At 35.3% G+C, this 23,232-nt stretch overlaps 1 non-coding gene across 1 annotated transcript; it reads right to left on the reverse strand.

The window, feature by feature from the left end:
- Window positions 1-4,940: 4,940 nt before the first annotated feature.
- Window positions 4,941-5,012, reverse strand: Trnad-guc (transfer RNA aspartic acid (anticodon GUC)). The gene has a single exon. It is a non-coding gene; the product is annotated as a tRNA-Asp (tRNA).
- Window positions 5,013-23,232: the final 18,220 nt, after the last annotated feature.

Here is a 23,232-nt window from a genome sequence, read left to right on the forward strand (position 1 = left end):
TTCTAAAGAAAATTTAAAATAAACAAAAACAACAAATACCTATTAGTATCTACCTACCTAGCAGTTTTGAAAAAAACATAGTTAGGGACCTACCTGATAGGCCTGGATCCCGCGTACCAAAAAAACAATATTAATAGCAAGCTGAATATTTGATAATAGCTTAACGGTGTCTAGTCGGACAAACTTTGATGTATGGGAAAACTGGAACACAGGAAGTTTTAATTGTGGAGCTTTTCATCCTGACAAGTTTATGATTGTGAAAACTAGCAGGTTGTTTTTAGGTTTATTCAATAGCAAACTTTATATAATATCTAAGTATATCTACCTAGGTAGGTAGGTATATGAAAAAATGTTTGTCCGAAAAGTATGTCGGGCATTTTATAAGTTCGACACGTAGAACATGTCAAATGACAGGAATTATGACAGGTGATAAATTAATAGCAGTCTGATTTTTGCATGACAGTTTAATGGAAGGATAACAAATCAATCGGAAGTTTTGTCCGACAAAATACATGGGACATTTTCGTAGTCTGACGTTCGAAATCTGTAACCTGTTTCACAAATGAAACTTGCCCTGTTCCAGTGTTTCCGCACATTAAAGTTTGTCCGACTAGACACCGTTAAGCTATTAACAAATTTTCAGCTTGCTATTAATAAACTTTTTTTGGTACGCGTGATCCAGGTCTATAAGTGTAGTTAAAAAAAAAGTAACAAAAATAACTAAATTAAAAAGAAATAGGTAGCTACTGCTAACTAGCAGTACCTACCTATACCTATGCCACAGTATATAGAGGTTCCACAGTAAAACCACTCCTCTGTCGGCGCTTTGATCACACTTTGATCTCAACAAGTAATACCGGCAGTACGCAATTAGAGTTGCACAAGTTTGACTTGAATGTTTGAACTTGACTTGAGTTTGACTTAATTTCAAGTCAAACTCTGTAACGTTTGAAAAAACTCCAACATTAATTTAATATCCCAATTCCCAAAAAGAATGTCTATTTTTTTAATTTATTTTGTGAAGTTCAATATCATTATAAGATCCCAAGCCGACCCTGTATACAGCCATGAAGTATTGCAGCAACATTTCAATGTGTTACAAGATTCCTGTTTATTTGAGACGCAAAAACAGAATTTGTAAGAAGTGTTGACAAAAGTACAGTTCTAATGCGTAGATGAACTTTCTAGAACAAATCTTGAACTGAAAGTTGAGTTCTTGTCAACTAAGCATCCCTAAGGATCAAAATCGCTCGGTACTTCCGTCGTATTTTCCCCGATCTGTGGCTTCAGACCGAAGCGCAGATCAGTCCGGTTTGATTTCTTCAAGCGTGAAGATCGCTTGCCGACTCACCCCAAAAGGGCGTGGTGCCTTTTGTTACCCGCCGGTAAAGGGTATAGTATGTCGTTCTGGAAGATCTAGTGTGAGGGCACGATGTTTTTTTTACCCCGTAGTGAAGTTGGGTGCTCTTACACTGTGTTTGAGTTGTGACGCAGTACTATACGCCGGCGTGGTATGAAGTCCCTGTATCTTGTCCAAGTTCCTGTTTAAATGAAGTCTTCCGAGTCCCGATTGATGTCCTGATGTAGACATTTTGAGTTCCAGTCCCGTGATGTTTATCCAGTTGATTGCCCCGAAATAAAAAGGAAGCCATGAAGCCCACCTCAGGTCGATGACCCTGCTTGTTTGTAGATGAACCCCCTTTCCGTGTAGTTTGTGACGTGTGATAAAGGATTTTATTTAAATATGGTATGATATATTTTTTTAAATTTTGCAAGGATCCCAAATGGATAAATATCACGGGACTGGAACTCAAAATGTCTACATCAGGACATCAATCGGGACTCGGAAGACTTCATTTAAACAGGAACTTGGACAAGATACAGGGACTTCATACCACGCCGGCGTATAGTACTGCGTCACAACTCAAACACAGTGTAAGAGCACCCAACTTCACTACGGGGTAAAAAAACGGGGTAATAAAAATTGTAAAATCATGTATTTTGTTATTATTATTCATTTCTGGTTTGAGAATGTGTCTATTCTCAATAAAAATAAAAAGGTATTAAGGTTTAAATAAACATTATAAAATGTACACATCTTTATTTCTGTAACCTCTTTATTTAAGAAAATTATTAACAGATATCTAATACAAGTGAATAAGTTTTAGAACAGAAGAAAATATAATGGCATAGAAGCCAAATGATGATAATTTGTAGCCCACTATAACCCCAATGAGGAATCTACGATGAATGTCCCCCAGTTGCTTTCCAGTAAGTACTCGATATGAGAATTTGAGGATTTTTCGAACGGCGTCCCAATTTGTTTAAATAGTAGGAAAGTCCTCAAGTCTGTGTAAGTATCCTTTGCTTATTTGGTTATGTAGTTAGTCTTCTTTAAACCCTCCTACCCCTCCCAACGAATCTACGACCCGCCACCGCACAAAAAAAATGAGCTGCCGTTCGCATGAAGGTTTGCGTGTCTGTTCCTTCTACTAGCCCCATTTCTACCCCACAGTATCTCTATAGATAGTCTTTCCTTGTCCCCATAGAGCAGACATGTAAAACGCTTCAACTGGCGCCCAACGTGGGGCATGTCTTTTTTGCCTCCCTCAGACCCCATTTGCATGTTCCCACTACCATGTCCTTTTAGCCTCCTTTCGGTCTCATTTGTACTACAACTGTTAGGCAGTGCCCGTCTTGGGTAGCCGATCTTGCGCGGAGGCTTTGTAACGTTTGAAAAAACTCCAACATTAATTTAATATCCCAATTCCCAAAAAGAATGTCTATTTTTTTAATTTATTTTGTGAAGTTCAATATCATTATAAGATCCCAAGCCGACCCTGTATACAGCCATGAAGTATTGCAGCAACATTTCAATGTGTTACAAGATTCCTGTTTATTTGAGACGCAAAAACAGAATTTGTAAGAAGTGTTGACAAAAGTACAGTTCTAATGCGTAGATGAACTTTCTAGAACAAATCTTGAACTGAAAGTTGAGTTCTTGTCAACTAAGCATCCCTAAGGATCAAAATCGCTCGGTACTTCCGTCGTATTTTCCCCGATCTGTGGCTTCAGACCGAAGCGCAGATCAGTCCGGTTTGATTTCTTCAAGCGTGAAGATCGCTTGCCGACTCACCCCAAAAGGGCGTGGTGCCTTTTGTTACCCGCCGGTAAAGGGTATAGTATGTCGTTCTGGAAGATCTAGTGTGAGGGCACGATGTTTTTTTTACCCCGTAGTGAAGTTGGGTGCTCTTACACTGTGTTTGAGTTGTGACGCAGTACTATACGCCGGCGTGGTATGAAGTCCCTGTATCTTGTCCAAGTTCCTGTTTAAATGAAGTCTTCCGAGTCCCGATTGATGTCCTGATGTAGACATTTTGAGTTCCAGTCCCGTGATGTTTATCCAGTTGATTGCCCCGAAATAAAAAGGAAGCCATGAAGCCCACCTCAGGTCGATGACCCTGCTTGTTTGTAGATGAACCCCCTTTCCGTGTAGTTTGTGACGTGTGATAAAGGATTTTATTTAAATATGGTATGATATATTTTTTTAAATTTTGCAAGGATCCCAAATGGATAAATATTTTTGTTGGTAAAGAGTTTTGAAAAATAATAGTTGTTTGTGCTTTCATGATGCAACTTGTAAATTAAAATGACAGTGACTTTGACCTTTGACAGCTGCGTCAAAATTTTGTTTTGACATACACTGTCCAACAAGTTCTTTTGTCATTCTTTTGTTATGTTAAATTGAAGATTTTTTTTGTAATGTAAAAGATTTGTAGATATTTTGTCCTGTAAAATCATTTCCTGTTAAAAGTTTTTTTTTTTTTAAACAAACAAAAAAAACTTTTAACAGGAAATGATTTTACAGGACAAAATATCTACAAATCTTTTACATTACAAAAAAAATCTTCAATTTAACATAACAAAAGAATGACAAAAGAACTTGTTGGACAGTGTATGTCAAAACAAAATTTTGACGCAGCTGTCAAAGGTCAAAGTCACTGTCATTTTAATTTACAAGTTGCATCATGAAAGCACAAACAACTATTATTTTTCAAAACTCTTTACCAACAAAAATATTTATCCATTTGGGATCCTTGCAAAATTTAAAAAAATATATCATACCATATTTAAATAAAATCCTTTATCACACGTCACAAACTACACGGAAAGGGGGTTCATCTACAAACAAGCAGGGTCATCGACCTGAGGTGGGCTTCATGGCTTCCTTTTTATTTCGGGGCAATCAACTGGATAAACATCACGGGACTGGAACTCAAAATGTCTACATCAGGACATCAATCGGGACTCGGAAGACTTCATTTAAACAGGAACTTGGACAAGATACAGGGACTTCATACCACGCCGGCGTATAGTACTGCGTCACAACTCAAACACAGTGTAAGAGCACCCAACTTCACTACGGGGTAAAAAAAACATCGTGCCCTCACACTAGATCTTCCAGAACGACATACTATACCCTTTACCGGCGGGTAACAAAAGGCACCACGCCCTTTTGGGGTGAGTCGGCAAGCGATCTTCACGCTTGAAGAAATCAAACCGGACTGATCTGCGCTTCGGTCTGAAGCCACAGATCGGGGAAAATACGACGGAAGTACCGAGCGATTTTGATCCTTAGGGATGCTTAGTTGACAAGAACTCAACTTTCAGTTCAAGATTTGTTCTAGAAAGTTCATCTACGCATTAGAACTGTACTTTTGTCAACACTTCTTACAAATTCTGTTTTTGCGTCTCAAATAAACAGGAATCTTGTAACACATTGAAATGTTGCTGCAATACTTCATGGCTGTATACAGGGTCGGCTTGGGATCTTATAATGATATTGAACTTCACAAAATAAATTAAAAAAATAGACATTCTTTTTGGGAATTGGGATATTAAATTAATGTTGGAGTTTTTTCAAACGTTACAAAGCCTGGCTCCACGGCGGGGAATCGAACCCCGGTCTCCCGCGTGACAGGCGGGGATACTGACCACTATACTACCGAGGACTGTATACAGGGTCGGCTTGGGATCTTATAATGATATTGAACTTCACAAAATAAATTAAAAAAATAGACATTCTTTTTGGGAATTGGGATATTAAATTAATGTTGGATTTTTTTCTGTTTGTTATCGAAAACTGGATAATCTTATCCAGGTTTCTCTTTTGCGCGGAGGCTTTGTAACGTTTGAAAAAACTCCAACATTAATTTAATATCCCAATTCCCAAAAAGAATGTCTATTTTTTTAATTTATTTTGTGAAGTTCAATATCATTATAAGATCCCAAGCCGACCCTGTATACAGCCATGAAGTATTGCAGCAACATTTCAATGTGTTACAAGATTCCTGTTTATTTGAGACGCAAAAACAGAATTTGTAAGAAGTGTTGACAAAAGTACAGTTCTAATGCGTAGATGAACTTTCTAGAACAAATCTTGAACTGAAAGTTGAGTTCTTGTCAACTAAGCATCCCTAAGGATCAAAATCGCTCGGTACTTCCGTCGTATTTTCCCCGATCTGTGGCTTCAGACCGAAGCGCAGATCAGTCCGGTTTGATTTCTTCAAGCGTGAAGATCGCTTGCCGACTCACCCCAAAAGGGCGTGGTGCCTTTTGTTACCCGCCGGTAAAGGGTATAGTATGTCGTTCTGGAAGATCTAGTGTGAGGGCACGATGTTTTTTTTACCCCGTAGTGAAGTTGGGTGCTCTTACACTGTGTTTGAGTTGTGACGCAGTACTATACGCCGGCGTGGTATGAAGTCCCTGTATCTTGTCCAAGTTCCTGTTTAAATGAAGTCTTCCGAGTCCCGATTGATGTCCTGATGTAGACATTTTGAGTTCCAGTCCCGTGATGTTTATCCAGTTGATTGCCCCGAAATAAAAAGGAAGCCATGAAGCCCACCTCAGGTCGATGACCCTGCTTGTTTGTAGATGAACCCCCTTTCCGTGTAGTTTGTGACGTGTGATAAAGGATTTTATTTAAATATGGTATGATATATTTTTTTAAATTTTGCAAGGATCCCAAATGGATAAATATTTTTGTTGGTAAAGAGTTTTGAAAAATAATAGTTGTTTGTGCTTTCATGATGCAACTTGTAAATTAAAATGACAGTGACTTTGACCTTTGACAGCTGCGTCAAAATTTTGTTTTGACATACACTGTCCAACAAGTTCTTTTGTCATTCTTTTGTTATGTTAAATTGAAGATTTTTTTTGTAATGTAAAAGATTTGTAGATATTTTGTCCTGTAAAATCATTTCCTGTTAAAAGTTTTTTTTGTTTGTTTAAAAAAAAAAAACCACCGTAAAGTTTTAAATAAATGTTTGTGAAAGTGTATCTATCATCTCATTTCTGTAGCCTTTGGAAAAATTTTAACAGAAAACTAATGCAACTGTATGAAAGTTTTAGTTCAGGAGAAAAGAAAGAATATGGCATAGAAGCCAATAATAAGGAAAGATGTTGTCCCAATGTAACCCCAAAGAGGAATCAATGATGATTGTCCCCCCGATTGGTACCCGTAAGTAAGAAAGTATCCAGTAAGTACCCATAGGTGAAATAGAGGATTTATTTCAAACGGCGTCCCTTTTTGTTAAATATTGTAGCAGATGGATTTCTACTACAATATTTTATAAAAAATATCCATTAATTTTAATCCTATCCCAAGAAAAATATTAATTTTTCTAATATATTTTGCGAGTTTATATATCTTTAAAATTTCCAAGCCGCTCCTGTTCGCATTGTAAAGGTTAGGAAATTTCCTATTTATTTGTGTAGCAATAACCAACTACGTAGATTGTTATTGAAAACATCCATTATTCGAGAATGAATCCTCTAAAAGGTTCAGTGTTTTTCCTTTAAGTTTTGAGCGCTAAAAATCCCATGTTATTATTGGTCTGCATTTTGAAAGATCCTTGAGTTGTAGTTGACGATTGGTCAATACTTTTGGCGGAACGATCGAGAAGAAATGCATCGTTTGGACGCGAGAGAGACGTGACGATGTAAAGCCAGTTCTAAAAGTACATCAGCTCTGTAAGCATCTTTTTGTTAGAACTCAAAAAGTCGCACTTTGCCGGCCAAAATGGTTTTCTTCTTATAGTAAAAGAACTAATGGATTTCTAACATGTCAAGGAATATAATGACAATAGTTTCACGGCATTTTAATGGATATATTATTGTGAAACAGTTCTATTGTTATGCAGTTTGATTTGCCGGTAAAAGAAGTGCGTGGTTTCCTGGTTCCTGTCCTTTATGTAGCTGTTGCTATTTTTATGATGTTTTGATTTGTTCATGTTCCAGTAAGAAATGCCCAGATGATATTATTTGGTATCGATTTTATCCAGTTTTGTAATGATTTGAATATCTTCCCCTCCCAGCCCCGTCTGAATGGAAAATTTTGAAGTTCCAAGTGTTGTGACATGGATTTTTGTTTTAACAAGGTATGATAATGTTTATTTTAAATAATTCACAAGTGGATATTATTGGTAAAGGTTTTACATAATTAAAAATGTTTGTTTTCAACATGGAAAATATATTATGTAAAGTAAATATTAGATGGCAGTGACATTTGACAGCCATGTCAAATTTTTGTTTTGGTACACTGCTAAAAATAAGGTTAAAAATTGTAAAATCATGTATTTTGTTATTATTATTCATTTCTGGTTTGAGAATGTGTCTATTCTCAATAAAAATAAAAAGGTATTAAGGTTTAAATAAACATTATAAAATGTACACATCTTTATTTCTGTAACCTCTTTATTTAAGAAAATTATTAACAGATATCTAATACAAGTGAATAAGTTTTAGAACAGAAGAAAATATAATGGCATAGAAGCCAAATGATGATAATTTGTAGCCCACTATAACCCCAATGAGGAATCTACGATGAATGTCCCCCAGTTGCTTTCCAGTAAGTACTCGATATGAGAATTTGAGGATTTTTCGAACGGCGTCCCAATTTGTTTAAATAGTAGGAAAGTCCTCAAGTCTGTGTAAGTATCCTTTGCTTATTTGGTTATGTAGTTAGTCTTCTTTAAACCCTCCTACCCCTCCCAACGAATCTACGACCCGCCACCGCACAAAAAAAATGAGCTGCCGTTCGCATGAAGGTTTGCGTGTCTGTTCCTTCTACTAGCCCCATTTCTACCCCACAGTATCTCTATAGATAGTCTTTCCTTGTCCCCATAGAGCAGACATGTAAAACGCTTCAACTGTCGCCCTAGAACGTGGGGCATGTCTTTTTTGCCTCCCTCAGACCCCATTTGCATGTTCCCACTACCATGTCCTTTTAGCCTCCTTTCGGTCTCATTTGTACTACAACTGTTAGGCAGTGCCCGTCCCCTTGGGCAGCCGATCTCGGTTTGTGGTGCAGGTGTTTCCGACAACTTGGAAGCTCGACTCATTTTCTATTTTGTTTACCCACTGTTACAAGTCTAGCTTGTAGACATGTTCAACTAGTAGTTAGCCTATCTACTAGTCCCCAATGTCTTTAGCCACCCCCCACTTAGTGTTACATTTGTAACGTACACCCTGAAGTTTGACCCGAGTAAATATCGCCCCAGTCTTCCCATGTAGTTTAGCCCAGATTCCTCTTGTCTTGCCCCCCCGAAACTGTTTCATGTCTTTTAGTGCCCCCGAAACTGTTTCAGTCTGTTAGTCCCCATGGAAGAGCCCATTTTTGTAGTTTTTGTTGCAGAATGTTAATAATTTTTCCAAAGAGGTGTAAGTATGTACACATTTTGTTGTGATGTTGATTTGGTCATGCTGTTGATTGTATAGGCATGTACCATTTCATACATCATAGTGTATTTAACTTGTAACCCCATATGTATACTGGTATTGTATTGTATTGTATGTATCGTAGAACAGAATTGTATGTTATTGTAGCGTACTAACTGTATTGTATTGATATTGTACCCATGATGAAAGCATTGAATTGATTTTTTTGAAAGTATTGATGAAATATATAGACAAACAGTTGAATAAAAAAGTAACGTAAAATTTTTTTGAAAATTTTGATTAAAAGTAACGTTAAATATTTTGAATATTGAATCCAATTATGAAGTATAACAGTATGTTGTATTTTTTGCATGTATTCCTATAGATCAACAGTTTTTTACAGAATAACCGTTTTTTGTGATTATTGATTTGGTCATTTGAGTAGATGTGTAATGTTGTTGGTATGGTCCGTGTATGAGTTTAGTCCCGTATAGTCTGTGTGAGAGAAGTTACCCCTTGTAGAAGTCACCCCATGAAGAAGTGAAGAGGGAAACCGTGGAGAGGCCCCCCACTTCTGTGTTTTTTTCAAGCAGCCAGGAGAAAAGCTGTCACTTTTAGATTTGAAGATAGCGTTCTCTGTCGACACTGTTTGAGAATAACTGTCTTGAAGTGTAGAAGTTAGCCCCTGAAAAAGCCCCCCCCTTGTCTGTGTTGCCCCTTGTTTTTTTTTTTTTTGACTAATCTATCTTTGTAGGTGTCAAAAGGATGCCAGAGGTTAGTTAAAAAGAGCCCGTGAAGTAGTAGTTGAAGTCTCCCCCCCAGTGAAGTAGTTGAAGTCCCCCCGTGAATGAAGTATGTCTTTTTGTATCTGACATGTCACAAGTGTAATACTCGTGATGAAGGAAGTGTTGTTCAGCTATCTGTGAACACTTTCATTAGTAGTCGGAGCAAGAAATGTCTTATCCCGTGTGAGCTCATATAGGAACCAAATTTCAATATTGTTTGTGTTTGTAAGCCCCTGAGTATATCTAGAAGTCAAAAAGTATGTTGTTGTCTGTTTGTTTGTCTATCCCTGTTTTGTCTGGAAGTTTTAGAGCCCATTGTCTGTTGTCCCGTGTTGTCTATTAGCCTGTGTTGTCTATTAGCCCGTGTTGTCTATTAGCCCGTGTTGTCTGTTAGCCCGTGTCCGTGCTGGAGTTTGATTTTTTTTTTTGGCGAATAGTTAGTTGACCTCTCTTCTCTTTGTTGATTGAAAGTAGGCCAAGAGCAGAAGCTGTGACAAGGCTGGTGAGGTTAGGATCTGGCCGCGTTGAGTACAGGTGAAGCTTGCTTTCGGTCGATAAATGGAAGCGGTTGTTCGTCAGAACTGTCATACTTTCCAATGTCCCTTTGGTCTTCCCCTTGAGTGTTGCTTTCATCCCCTGTTTTGAAAAAGTAGCCCCCCGTGTTGAAAAATAAAGTCCACCCCCAGTCTTGAGAAATGAAATGCCCCCAGTTTTGAAAAGTAAGTCTATCCCCAGTTTTGAAAAGTAAAGCCCAACCCCCCTGTCTTGAAAAATGAAGTCTATCCCCTGTTTCGAAAAGTGAAGTGTAGCCCTGTTTTGAAAATGAAGTCTTTCCCCAGCTTGTGATTTGAAAATGAGAGAGTTGTCTAGTGAACGTTCATGAAAGGTTCTTATGTCCTGGATTGGACTGTTGATTGAAAACGTAATGATGTAGTATTTCCTATGTCATGTGTTACGTTCATTTTTTTTTGGTCTTGATTAAATAGTTTGATATCCCGTTTGAATCCAGTATACTAGTTTTTTTTGGTCTTTTGTATGTTGTCACACGCGTTCCCCCCCCTTGTTGGTCTTGTTTGAATGAGTTGTTGAGATGTCATTTTTGACATTTTATCTCAACGAGGTATTTAGACTGGATTGTCTAAATCCTCCTTTTGCAGAACCGTTGCCGAATGCCCCGTGAAAGTCGCTAGGTGTTTAGAGTTTAAGCAGATGCCTATCTGCTGAGCCAGAGCTCAGAAAGATTTTTTTAGTTTTTGAAAACCGCTCCCGGTTAGGCAACGAGGTGATGAGGCTGTGTCTGCCCTGCTATATGGTATATATTATATGGTATATATAGTATATATGTCACTTGTGTTACTGCAGTGGATGTCAGCGAGGTCCACACAGGGCACAAGATTATTTCTTTCCCAAGACACAGAAACTCTTATCACCTACAGTTCTTATTAGAGTCTTAACATTTAAGTCTACTCGACTTTAAAGAGTCTGGCGATTGATGGCACGCTAGCCCATTCCCTAATGATGTTTTGTTTTTGTTTAATCCCCATTAGCCATTATTTAAATATTTTGGTATTGTTGTCCTGTCACACCCAAGAAGTCAATGTTGGATTTTTGTAGTTATCGAAAACTGAATTGGTAATCCAGTTTCCTCTCTTCCGAGGAGGCTATTGTAGCAGATGGATTTCTACTACAATATTTTATAAAAAATATCCATTAATTTTAATCCTATCCCAAGAAAAATATTAATTTTTCTAATATATTTTGCGAGTTTATATATCTTTAAAATTTCCAAGCCGCTCCTGTTCGCATTGTAAAGGTTAGGAAATTTCCTATTTATTTGTGTAGCAATAACCAACTACGTAGATTGTTATTGAAAACATCCATTATTCGAGAATGAATCCTCTAAAAGGTTCAGTGTTTTTCCTTTAAGTTTTGAGCGCTAAAAATCCCATGTTATTATTGGTCTGCATTTTGAAAGATCCTTGAGTTGTAGTTGACGATTGGTCAATACTTTTGGCGGAACGATCGAGAAGAAATGCATCGTTTGGACGCGAGAGAGACGTGACGATGTAAAGCCAGTTCTAAAAGTACATCAGCTCTGTAAGCATCTTTTTGTTAGAACTCAAAAAGTCGCACTTTGCCGGCCAAAATGGTTTTCTTCTTATAGTAAAAGAACTAATGGATTTCTAACATGTCAAGGAATATAATGACAATAGTTTCACGGCATTTTAATGGATATATTATTGTGAAACAGTTCTATTGTTATGCAGTTTGATTTGCCGGTAAAAGAAGTGCGTGGTTTCCTGGTTCCTGTCCTTTATGTAGCTGTTGCTATTTTTATGATGTTTTGATTTGTTCATGTTCCAGTAAGAAATGCCCAGATGATATTATTTGGTATCGATTTTATCCAGTTTTGTAATGATTTGAATATCTTCCCCTCCCAGCCCCGTCTGAATGGAAAATTTTGAAGTTCCAAGTGTTGTGACATGGATTTTTGTTTTAACAAGGTATGATAATGTTTATTTTAAATAATTCACAAGTGGATATTATTGGTAAAGGTTTTACATAATTAAAAATGTTTGTTTTCAACATGGAAAATATATTATGTAAAGTAAATATTAGATGGCAGTGACATTTGACAGCCATGTCAAATTTTTGTTTTGGTACACTGCTAAAAATAAGGTTAAAAATTGTAAAATCATGTATTTTGTTATTATTATTCATTTCTGGTTTGAGAATGTGTCTATTCTCAATAAAAATAAAAAGGTATTAAGGTTTAAATAAACATTATAAAATGTACACATCTTTATTTCTGTAACCTCTTTATTTAAGAAAATTATTAACAGATATCTAATACAAGTGAATAAGTTTTAGAACAGAAGAAAATATAATGGCATAGAAGCCAAATGATGATAATTTGTAGCCCACTATAACCCCAATGAGGAATCTACGATGAATGTCCCCCAGTTGCTTTCCAGTAAGTACTCGATATGAGAATTTGAGGATTTTTCGAACGGCGTCCCAATTTGTTTAAATAGTAGGAAAGTCCTCAAGTCTGTGTAAGTATCCTTTGCTTATTTGGTTATGTAGTTAGTCTTCTTTAAACCCTCCTACCCCTCCCAACGAATCTACGACCCGCCACCGCACAAAAAAAATGAGCTGCCGTTCGCATGAAGGTTTGCGTGTCTGTTCCTTCTACTAGCCCCATTTCTACCCCACAGTATCTCTATAGATAGTCTTTCCTTGTCCCCATAGAGCAGACATGTAAAACGCTTCAACTTGGTAGCAGAGCGTGGTTAAACAGTCCAATCCAGGACATAAGAACCTTTCATGAACGTTCACTAGACAACTCTCTCATTTTCAAATCACAAGCTGGGGAAAGACTTCATTTTCAAAACAGGGCTACACTTCACTTTTCGAAACAGGGGATAGACTTCATTTTTCAAGACAGGGGGGTTGGGCTTTACTTTTCAAAACTGGGGATAGACTTACTTTTCAAAACTGGGGGCATTTCATTTCTCAAGACTGGGGGTGGACTTTATTTTTCAACACGGGGGGCTACTTTTTCAAAACAGGGGATGAAAGCAACACTCAAGGGGAAGACCAAAGGGACATTGGAAAGTATGACAGTTCTGACGAACAACCGCTTCCATTTATCGACCGAAAGCAAGCTTCACCTGTACTCAACGCGGCCAGATCCTAACCTCACCAGCCTTGTCACAGCTTCTGCTCTTGGCCTACTTTCAATCAACAAAGAGAAGAGAGGTCAACTAACTATTCGCCAAAAAAAAAAATCAAACTCCAGCACGGACACGGGCTAACAGACAACACGGGCTAATAGACAACACGGGCTAATAGACAACACAGGCTAATAGACAACACGGGACAACAGACAATGGGCTCTAAAACTTCCAGACAAAACAGGGATAGACAAACAAACAGACAACAACATACTTTTTGACTTCTAGATATACTCAGGGGCTTACAAACACAAACAATATTGAAATTTGGTTCCTATATGAGCTCACACGGGATAAGACATTTCTTGCTCCGACTACTAATGAAAGTGTTCACAGATAGCTGAACAACACTTCCTTCATCACGAGTATTACACTTGTGACATGTCAGATACAAAAAGACATACTTCATTCACGGGGGGACTTCAACTACTTCACTGGGGGGGAGACTTCAACTACTACTTCACGGGCTCTTTTTAACTAACCTCTGGCATCCTTTTGACACCTACAAAGATAGATTAGTCAAAAAAAAAAAAAACAAGGGGCAACACAGACAAGGGGGGGGCTTTTTCAGGGGCTAACTTCTACACTTCAAGACAGTTATTCTCAAACAGTGTCGACAGAGAACGCTATCTTCAAATCTAAAAGTGACAGCTTTTCTCCTGGCTGCTTGAAAAAAACACAGAAGTGGGGGGCCTCTCCACGGTTTCCCTCTTCACTTCTTCATGGGGTGACTTCTACAAGGGGTAACTTCTCTCACACAGACTATACGGGACTAAACTCATACACGGACCATACCAACAACATTACACATCTACTCAAATGACCAAATCAATAATCACAAAAAACGGTTATTCTGTAAAAAACTGTTGATCTATAGGAATACATGCAAAAAATACAACATACTGTTATACTTCATAATTGGATTCAATATTCAAAATATTTAACGTTACTTTTAATCAAAATTTTCAAAAAAATTTTACGTTACTTTTTTATTCAACTGTTTGTCTATATATTTCATCAATACTTTCAAAAAAATCAATTCAATGCTTTCATCATGGGTACAATATCAATACAATACAGTTAGTACGCTACAATAACATACAATTCTGTTCTACGATACATACAATACAATACAATACCAGTATACATATGGGGTTACAAGTTAAATACACTATGATGTATGAAATGGTACATGCCTATACAATCAACAGCATGACCAAATCAACATCACAACAAAATGTGTACATACTTACACCTCTTTGGAAAAATTATTAACATTCTGCAACAAAAACTACAAAAATGGGCTCTTCCATGGGGACTAACAGACTGAAACAGTTTCGGGGGCACTAAAAGACATGAAACAGTTTCGGGGGGGCAAGACAAGAGGAATCTGGGCTAAACTACATGGGAAGACTGGGGCGATATTTACTCGGGTCAAACTTCAGGGTGTACGTTACAAATGTAACACTAAGTGGGGGGTGGCTAAAGACATTGGGGACTAGTAGATAGGCTAACTACTAGTTGAACATGTCTACAAGCTAGACTTGTAACAGTGGGTAAACAAAATAGAAAATGAGTCGAGCTTCCAAGTTGTCGGAAACACCTGCACCACAAACCGAGATCGGCTGCCCAAGGGGACGGGCACTGCCTAACAGTTGTAGTACAAATGAGACCGAAAGGAGGCTAAAAGGACATGGTAGTGGGAACATGCAAATGGGGTCTGAGGGAGGCAAAAAAGACATGCCCCACGTTGGGCGCCAGTTGAAGCGTTTTACATGTCTGCTCTATGGGGACAAGGAAAGACTATCTATAGAGATACTGTGGGGTAGAAATGGGGCTAGTAGAAGGAACAGACACGCAAACCTTCATGCGAACGGCAGCTCATTTTTTTTGTGCGGTGGCGGGTCGTAGATTCGTTGGGAGGGGTAGGAGGGTTTAAAGAAGACTAACTACATAACCAAATAAGCAAAGGATACTTACACAGACTTGAGGACTTTCCTACTATTTAAACAAATTGGGACGCCGTTCGAAAAATCCTCAAATTCTCATATCGAGTACTTACTGGAAAGCAACTGGGGGACATTCATCGTAGATTCCTCATTGGGGTTATAGTGGGCTACAAATTATCATCATTTGGCTTCTATGCCATTATATTTTCTTCTGTTCTAAAACTTATTCACTTGTATTAGATATCTGTTAATAATTTTCTTAAATAAAGAGGTTACAGAAATAAAGATGTGTACATTTTATAATGTTTATTTAAACCTTAATACCTTTTTATTTTTATTGAGAATAGACACATTCTCAAACCAGAAATGAATAATAATAACAAAATACATGATTTTACAATTTTTAACCTTATTTTTAGCAGTGTACCAAAACAAAAATTTGACATGGCTGTCAAATGTCACTGCCATCTAATATTTACTTTACATAATATATTTTCCATGTTGAAAACAAACATTTTTAATTATGTAAAACCTTTACCAATAATATCCACTTGTGAATTATTTAAAATAAACATTATCATACCTTGTTAAAACAAAAATCCATGTCACAACACTTGGAACTTCAAAATTTTCCATTCAGACGGGGCTGGGAGGGGAAGATATTCAAATCATTACAAAACTGGATAAAATCGATACCAAATAATATCATCTGGGCATTTCTTACTGGAACATGAACAAATCAAAACATCATAAAAATAGCAACAGCTACATAAAGGACAGGAACCAGGAAACCACGCACTTCTTTTACCGGCAAATCAAACTGCATAACAATAGAACTGTTTCACAATAATATATCCATTAAAATGCCGTGAAACTATTGTCATTATATTCCTTGACATGTTAGAAATCCATTAGTTCTTTTACTATAAGAAGAAAACCATTTTGGCCGGCAAAGTGCGACTTTTTGAGTTCTAACAAAAAGATGCTTACAGAGCTGATGTACTTTTAGAACTGGCTTTACATCGTCACGTCTCTCTCGCGTCCAAACGATGCATTTCTTCTCGATCGTTCCGCCAAAAGTATTGACCAATCGTCAACTACAACTCAAGGATCTTTCAAAATGCAGACCAATAATAACATGGGATTTTTAGCGCTCAAAACTTAAAGGAAAAACACTGAACCTTTTAGAGGATTCATTCTCGAATAATGGATGTTTTCAATAACAATCTACGTAGTTGGTTATTGCTACACAAATAAATAGGAAATTTCCTAACCTTTACAATGCGAACAGGAGCGGCTTGGAAATTTTAAAGATATATAAACTCGCAAAATATATTAGAAAAATTAATATTTTTCTTGGGATAGGATTAAAATTAATGGATATTTTTTATAAAATATTGTAGTAGAAATCCATCTGCTACAACTCAAGTCAATCCTTCTGACAAATAATTCAAGTCAAGTCAAACTAGTCAATCGTACAGGTTTGAAAATTCAAACTGTTTGTCAAACTACTTTGAAAGAGTTTGAAAAATAATTTATTTAGTAGATATACTGTTTTGGCGAGATTGACATGTTAGTTGCCAATTAAGATAAGAAAATTAATAATACAATGAGTGCCACATAAAAGTATCTTGATACAGGAAGCGATTGTAATCAAAATAGGGTAAAAAAACAATAAATGCTGTATAAAATGTATATTTAAAAAAACCCTCAAAAGGGCCACATCAATTCACATAACTAGTTTTCGACTGGTTTACCAGTCATCATCAGTGCTTACGTGCAATGTACATGTTAGCCACCAAAATGCTATTTTACAAAAATATGTGGGTCAAAGCCCATTTCAAGTAGTCCGTTAAGGAAACATAAGTATAAAAAGCTACCTTAAGCCTTGATGTTTAAAATATAATTTAATTTGCCCTAGGTAACATCTGAAACTTGGATGTGACTTGTTCACATGTTGGAAGTTTGACGGCAAGACTTGCCGTTTGACACATTTTTAAAAAGTTTGTATACGATATTCGATATTACTGTAGGCGTCGCAACGCAGGAATGTTATGTTATGATTAGAAGACGACTATTCTCAAAATCTGGACAATTAATTTCAGAGCGAAGAATTCGGCTGCTGGGAAAGTATGTACAAACTATTTTATTTTTACATTATAATGATGACCTCTGAGTACATGTCAAATGTGTCTGTGTTGTTTTTAATGGGTATTTTGATTCGCTATGTATGTTTATGGTATTGTTCGTAATGCGCATAAATCCAATTTTCAAAATTTTTTTACAATTTTTTTTGTTTCTTATAGAGTATCTAAGAATACAGCCGAACTTATATACTCTCTAAAACGACCCTCAGTTCTAACTACAAGACGCAAGAGTCTCGCAGGCTTAGTCTTGTTCTTGCTCAAGTCTTGCACGGTAAGTCTTGGTCTTGGTCTTGCTAAAATTAGGCGGTCTTTGTCTTGCGAAAACGCAAGAACAAGACCAAGACCGATTTTGGGCAACACTAGTTTACAGTATTCCCCATAGGTTGAACGTTGCCTTCCACCTGTGCATAAATGTTTTTATACATCGTTCTTATTTAAACGAGTAGGTCAATGAATTGCCGTCAACATAAAAAATGACAGTGTCACAATATTTATTGATTTTTTTATTAGCATTTACTGAATTTAAATTATGATATCCAAAAAAAATGTCAAAAATGTTTTAATCAAGGGTCAAGTTGCTAAAGATGATGAATCAAAACAGCAGAAATTTATTGCTCGTTTTTTACATCATTCCTTGAGCAGCGCCAGTGTCTCTCTTTTAGAAGAAATGCGAACATTGATATTTCCATAATATAGGGGAGTCGATGTAGATCGAAAACTTGCATTGTTTCGGACAAAATCAAACAAGCTTATATTTTTCTAAAAATAGTTTTTGTTAGTTTATAAATATATTAAAGTAAAAAGTTCTAGATACTCACAGATTTCGCCGCTAATTGTTTATAAATTGTTGAAACAATAACAATTGTTTTGTATAAATAATGTTAAAAATATCGTTGAATTCGTCATTTTACTTTGATCAAAAATGTTTCTATTTTGTTTTTGATCGTGCTGAATACGAATCTGACATTATAATTTGAAACAAAAATTTGAGCTCTTATATGGGTAGGTATGTCAAAAATATAAATCTCGTTTAAGAGCAAAGTACCTTTATATTTCAGAATAGCAAAAATTGTTATACCCGCTTTACACCAACAATAAATTGATCAAGAAATTTTGAAGAATTTATTCAAGGCCAAATTTGACGTGTACAAAATGTATGGTTTCTGGTACAAAGCACAATTTGACATCCAATTTTACCCACAGATCACCTAAAGTGTTCTGTGATTTTACCGCGAATTAAAAGAAAATAAAGGAATTTGCCGATATCGAACATGTTCTAATGATAGGACACGTTTTATTTCGTCAAATTTCTTCATATTCTTTTAATTCATGGCAAAATTAGATGTAACATTGTGTTTTGTACATGTCGATCTTGAAGAAGTTGGTCAATTTCTTGATAAATGCTTGTTGTTGGTCTAAAGCGGGTTTTAAATATTATAAAAAGTTGTTTGGATTTAAAAACTATGTTTTAAGGGGGGAAATAGGTTTAGAGTTTTAGAGGTTTCAAAATTTCAAATTTTTGGAACTAGCATGAATCGATAGTATTACTATCGATTCTACGCGAGCGCGCTCGCGTAGAGCGCAATGAGATTTTTTTCAAACGCGTTTTTCTCGAAACTACTTTTTTTCGGCTTGCGTGACGTCTACCTCAAAAAATAATAAACCAATTTTGAAAAACTAAAGTGATTATTGTTCGTTATTAAATTGTCTTCGATATGAATCTCCAATCGGAATAAAAAATGGGTTTTAAGTGCATTTTTAAGGGCAAATAACTGAAAAAAAAGGGTAAAAATTGATGTTTTTTTTTTCAAACTTGCGTAATTTTTCAAATTTTTGATTTTTTTTAGCCGATTTGAGGTTCATATCGAAGAGAAACTTGTAATAAACGTAAAAAATTTTTGGATTTTTGATTCTAGGCGGAAATTACGGCCTCTACATGTAACGCAAGCGCCATGTTCGTGCGGCGAACGTCCACGGGTTACAACTGCTCTATTTTTAAATATAATAAATAATAACTTAAAAAAATTTAGACATATACTTTAGAATATGTATAAAATAATAAAATGATCCCAAAGTTGCAAAAAAATTTTTTTTTCTACCTACAAAAAATTCTCAAATAAACATGAAAAATCGGGCTCCTAAACCTATTTCCCCCCTTAATATATGCAATTACATCCTTGTAATTGAAAAAAAATTCGCAAATTTTTCTCAAATTACCTACTGATACCCAACATTATTTTATTACAATTATGATAACCATTTTATTATCAATTTTACGAAAAAAAGTTATTCTTCATAAAATGACCTGGAATCAAATCTAAGATGCAACCATCATATTTTAAAATTTTTCAATGTTATATAAGGTAGGTACCATCCTGTGTCAAACAATATGAATTTCGCTTACCTTTCGAATATGAATGAGTTAATTACCTTTATAGTTCAGAATATTTCAGTTAGAAGGATGAAATTGAATATTGAAACAGAGTTTTTAATTACAAACAACTTTTTTTAATAACAATTTTCCATATTGTGAAATATATAGGTAATGGTACTTTACTCTTGAGAGAAATTTATATTTGTTGACATACCTCGTATAAAATTAATAACATTTGATACATGATGGTTGCATCATAGATTATATACGACGCAGAGCATTTTGTGAACAATAACTTTTTTCGTAAAGAAGTTTTCAAAAGGTTTCAATTTACGCAGACATAGGTACTGTATAAGAGCTAAAAAAGGTAATAATTTTGTAAAGCCACGCAGTTTTCAAAAATCATCACATTTTTGTAATATTTTGATTAAATTTTTGAAATTTTTTTGAATGAAACATCGTTTAGTAAAATGTTTGAAAAAAGTTGTGCAAATTTGAGAGTTTTATAGGTAAAATTATATTAGTTACACATTTTTAAATCATTTTTAAACAAAATTCATGTAAGTCTCATTTCCACTCACACCGTAGGTACTTATGCCCATATATTTTATTTCTTTTTATTATAGCTATGCTATAAGGTAGCTTTATTGTTCTTCTTACATTTCCAATTTGTAAAATTTAATTTGATCAATTATTTTAAGAATTATATTAAAATAACTCAACCGTGCGCTTCGCCGAACGCTACTACACAGTGCGCCAATGTTTGTGAGCGGGGGTGGCTTTAGCGTTATAAATAAAAAATTATAGAAGCTATAGATTTAATTTTAGAAAAATCTTTATAAAAGGTTTTTTGTGTAAAATTTTTTTAATTTTTCAATGGTCATGTCAGTTTTTTCTAAGATTTATATTTTCGTAGTTATGTAAAAAACAACGAATTTCGCAGTTCATTTGTTGAATAAAAAATGAAGCACCCACTTCTGGAGTAGAACTTTTTGATATATTGTTCATTAAACATTTCTTAATGAAATTACAAAAATGTTTGATTTTTTCCGTAAGCAAAAACTCTATTGGCTCCCCTCTAAAAGTTTTTTTAATAGCATAGACATGTCATTCAGCCAGTAGCAATAGTTTCTACAGTCACACAAAATTTATCACTAGCTCAGGGAAGTAATATGTAGTGTGTGTTGAGTAAATGTCTCGTTACTTTGAAAAGTCGACTTCATTGTCTTAACAAAGAGACGCTGATTGTATCCGAACATCCGCGGTCCTTATACATAAAAGTTAAATAGTGAACTCTAAAATATAATCAAATCTTAAAAAGTAGATAAAATAAACTACTTATATCTTACAAATTCTTACATGAAAATTGCAATAAAGAATATGTCGCTCATCGGTGACATTCGGTTTCCCTCTCCAGTGCTGATGTCGCCGATGAGCAACATTGTGTTCACTTACATTACAAAAATTATTTCAGGTTCTGGGAGAAGTACCTACTTAAACAATATACGCAGCGAACGTGTTAAAGATATTCTGGAGTAATCAGCCTAACCTAATTGGTTGGCGTAGACTCTAATATTTTAAACTCTAAATACCTACAATGTATTTAGTAAATCAATAAATCAATGTACCTAAGTAATACCTTGCCTGGGCAATTCTTGTCATATTGAAACAGATATTTAAATGATCTGCTAATTATTACAGAAAAGTAATTGTCTAATAAGCAGTTTAACATCCAATAAACGAATGTTCAATTACGCTTACTTTGTCAGCTCCGTTTTCTTAATAGCTTATGAAATTAGACAATAATTATCGTGGTAACCAATCAACCGGTACCAGAACGAGTGGTTATTAAAACACTTAAGTTTCCATTCCTTCTTGGAAGGTGTGTTTAGGTTTGTCAGTAGCTTTAGAAAAAAATAATTTAAATACAATAATCATTGTCATCTTTTAAATGTTTATACGAATCTATAAGTACGATGAACTTGATACCAAAGAGTGTGAAAAGATCAACATACAGTAAAAAATGTAATTATTTTACTACTTAATATAAATATTGTTATATTTCTATTTGATATGAAAATTAAAATTTGATAATTATAGACAAAATTCAATTTAATATAAAATATTTTCAATTTTCTCAACCACGGGTATATAAATTTAGAACAACCTGTATACAACAAATTGTTATATTTAATTTTAAGAAGTGATTAAATAAGACTCAAGTGAAATCGTTAATAAGTCATTATCGTTTGTTCGCGGAAGGATCGATCATTAGCCGATGCTAAATAAGACTAAGTGGAAATAGAGAATAGGTCATTAAAATTTGTATATAGTAGAAAGTAATTTTAGAATGGGAATTAACTATTTTCTTTGAAATCCATTAAGCATATTTAGAAAGTTTAAAAATTGGTTTTGAGGAATACTGCGAATGAGAGTTGGGGTGGAATTTTGATTTGTGAATCTGGAAGGGATATTTAGAAAGTAGGGGAATGAATGACAAATAGAGATCAGAATGTTTTGAGCTGTGGAGAAGTGAAGTCGAGTAGTAGACGGTAGTGTACGGAGAGTGAGAAAGCCTGTGTAGTTCCGTGAGTGTGGAGTATCTATCGTAGAACGAGAGGTAGGCCAGGTTTGAGAGTAAAAGAACCTCCTTGAGCCAAGAGTTCCCGGTAGCTGATTGCAGTTTCGAAAAAGGTAGAACACAGCATCACGACAGAAGCAGGAAACGAGAGCTATACGAGCTAGTTTCAGAGGAGAACATTACTGGAAGCCAGGACGAGGTTTTGATTGCAGCCAAGGATAGCAGGAAACGGGTTTTGTGTGAAGACATTCTCAGTGCACCAGAAAAAGGTCAGTCTCATTTGTTTGGACATGAATGTATGGGTTTTTCGTAGTAAATACCACATTTAAAATTGAAGAAACATAATCAATAATATCAGAAAAGCTTCATCAAACTTAAATAGAATTGTTGCTAATAAATCATAATAGTTAAATGTTAATAAAAACTTTCAATTGGAAATCAAAAGGAAATAAGATTCCCATGTGTAAATGTTATGTTTAAGAATAATAAGATATAGCAAATATTAAGCAGTGATTGCCATTTAAATAAAATAAACAATATTTTGATTACAATTGTAACCCATATGTGTTATTATTTTACTCTTTTCTTTCCTATCCCGATTAGGAACCATTAAGAAATATTTAGAAGCCACGAAAGTAAGTAATTAATTTATAATTCGCCCTGAGATTGAAAACATATTGATATGTGATCTGGTTAATTAATTAGATTAGTATTAATGCATTGATTAAATTAAATGACATATAAAATTATTATCTCATATCAATAATCAAGATCACAACAACTGGCGCCCAACGTGGGGCATTGTAAAGTATTTCTAGTGGCAAATTTGAAGGATAGAAAGAGTAAAGCCGGTATTTGAAAATTTATATGCCTGTGGTAAAAAGTGAGATACTTACATTTGATAACATAAAATTTTAGATCTCTTTAGGTACAAATTTTAC

Source organism: Diabrotica virgifera, chromosome 1 (genome assembly GCF_917563875.1).
Source record: "Diabrotica virgifera virgifera chromosome 1, PGI_DIABVI_V3a".
Taxonomy (NCBI): domain Eukaryota; kingdom Metazoa; phylum Arthropoda; class Insecta; order Coleoptera; family Chrysomelidae; genus Diabrotica; species Diabrotica virgifera.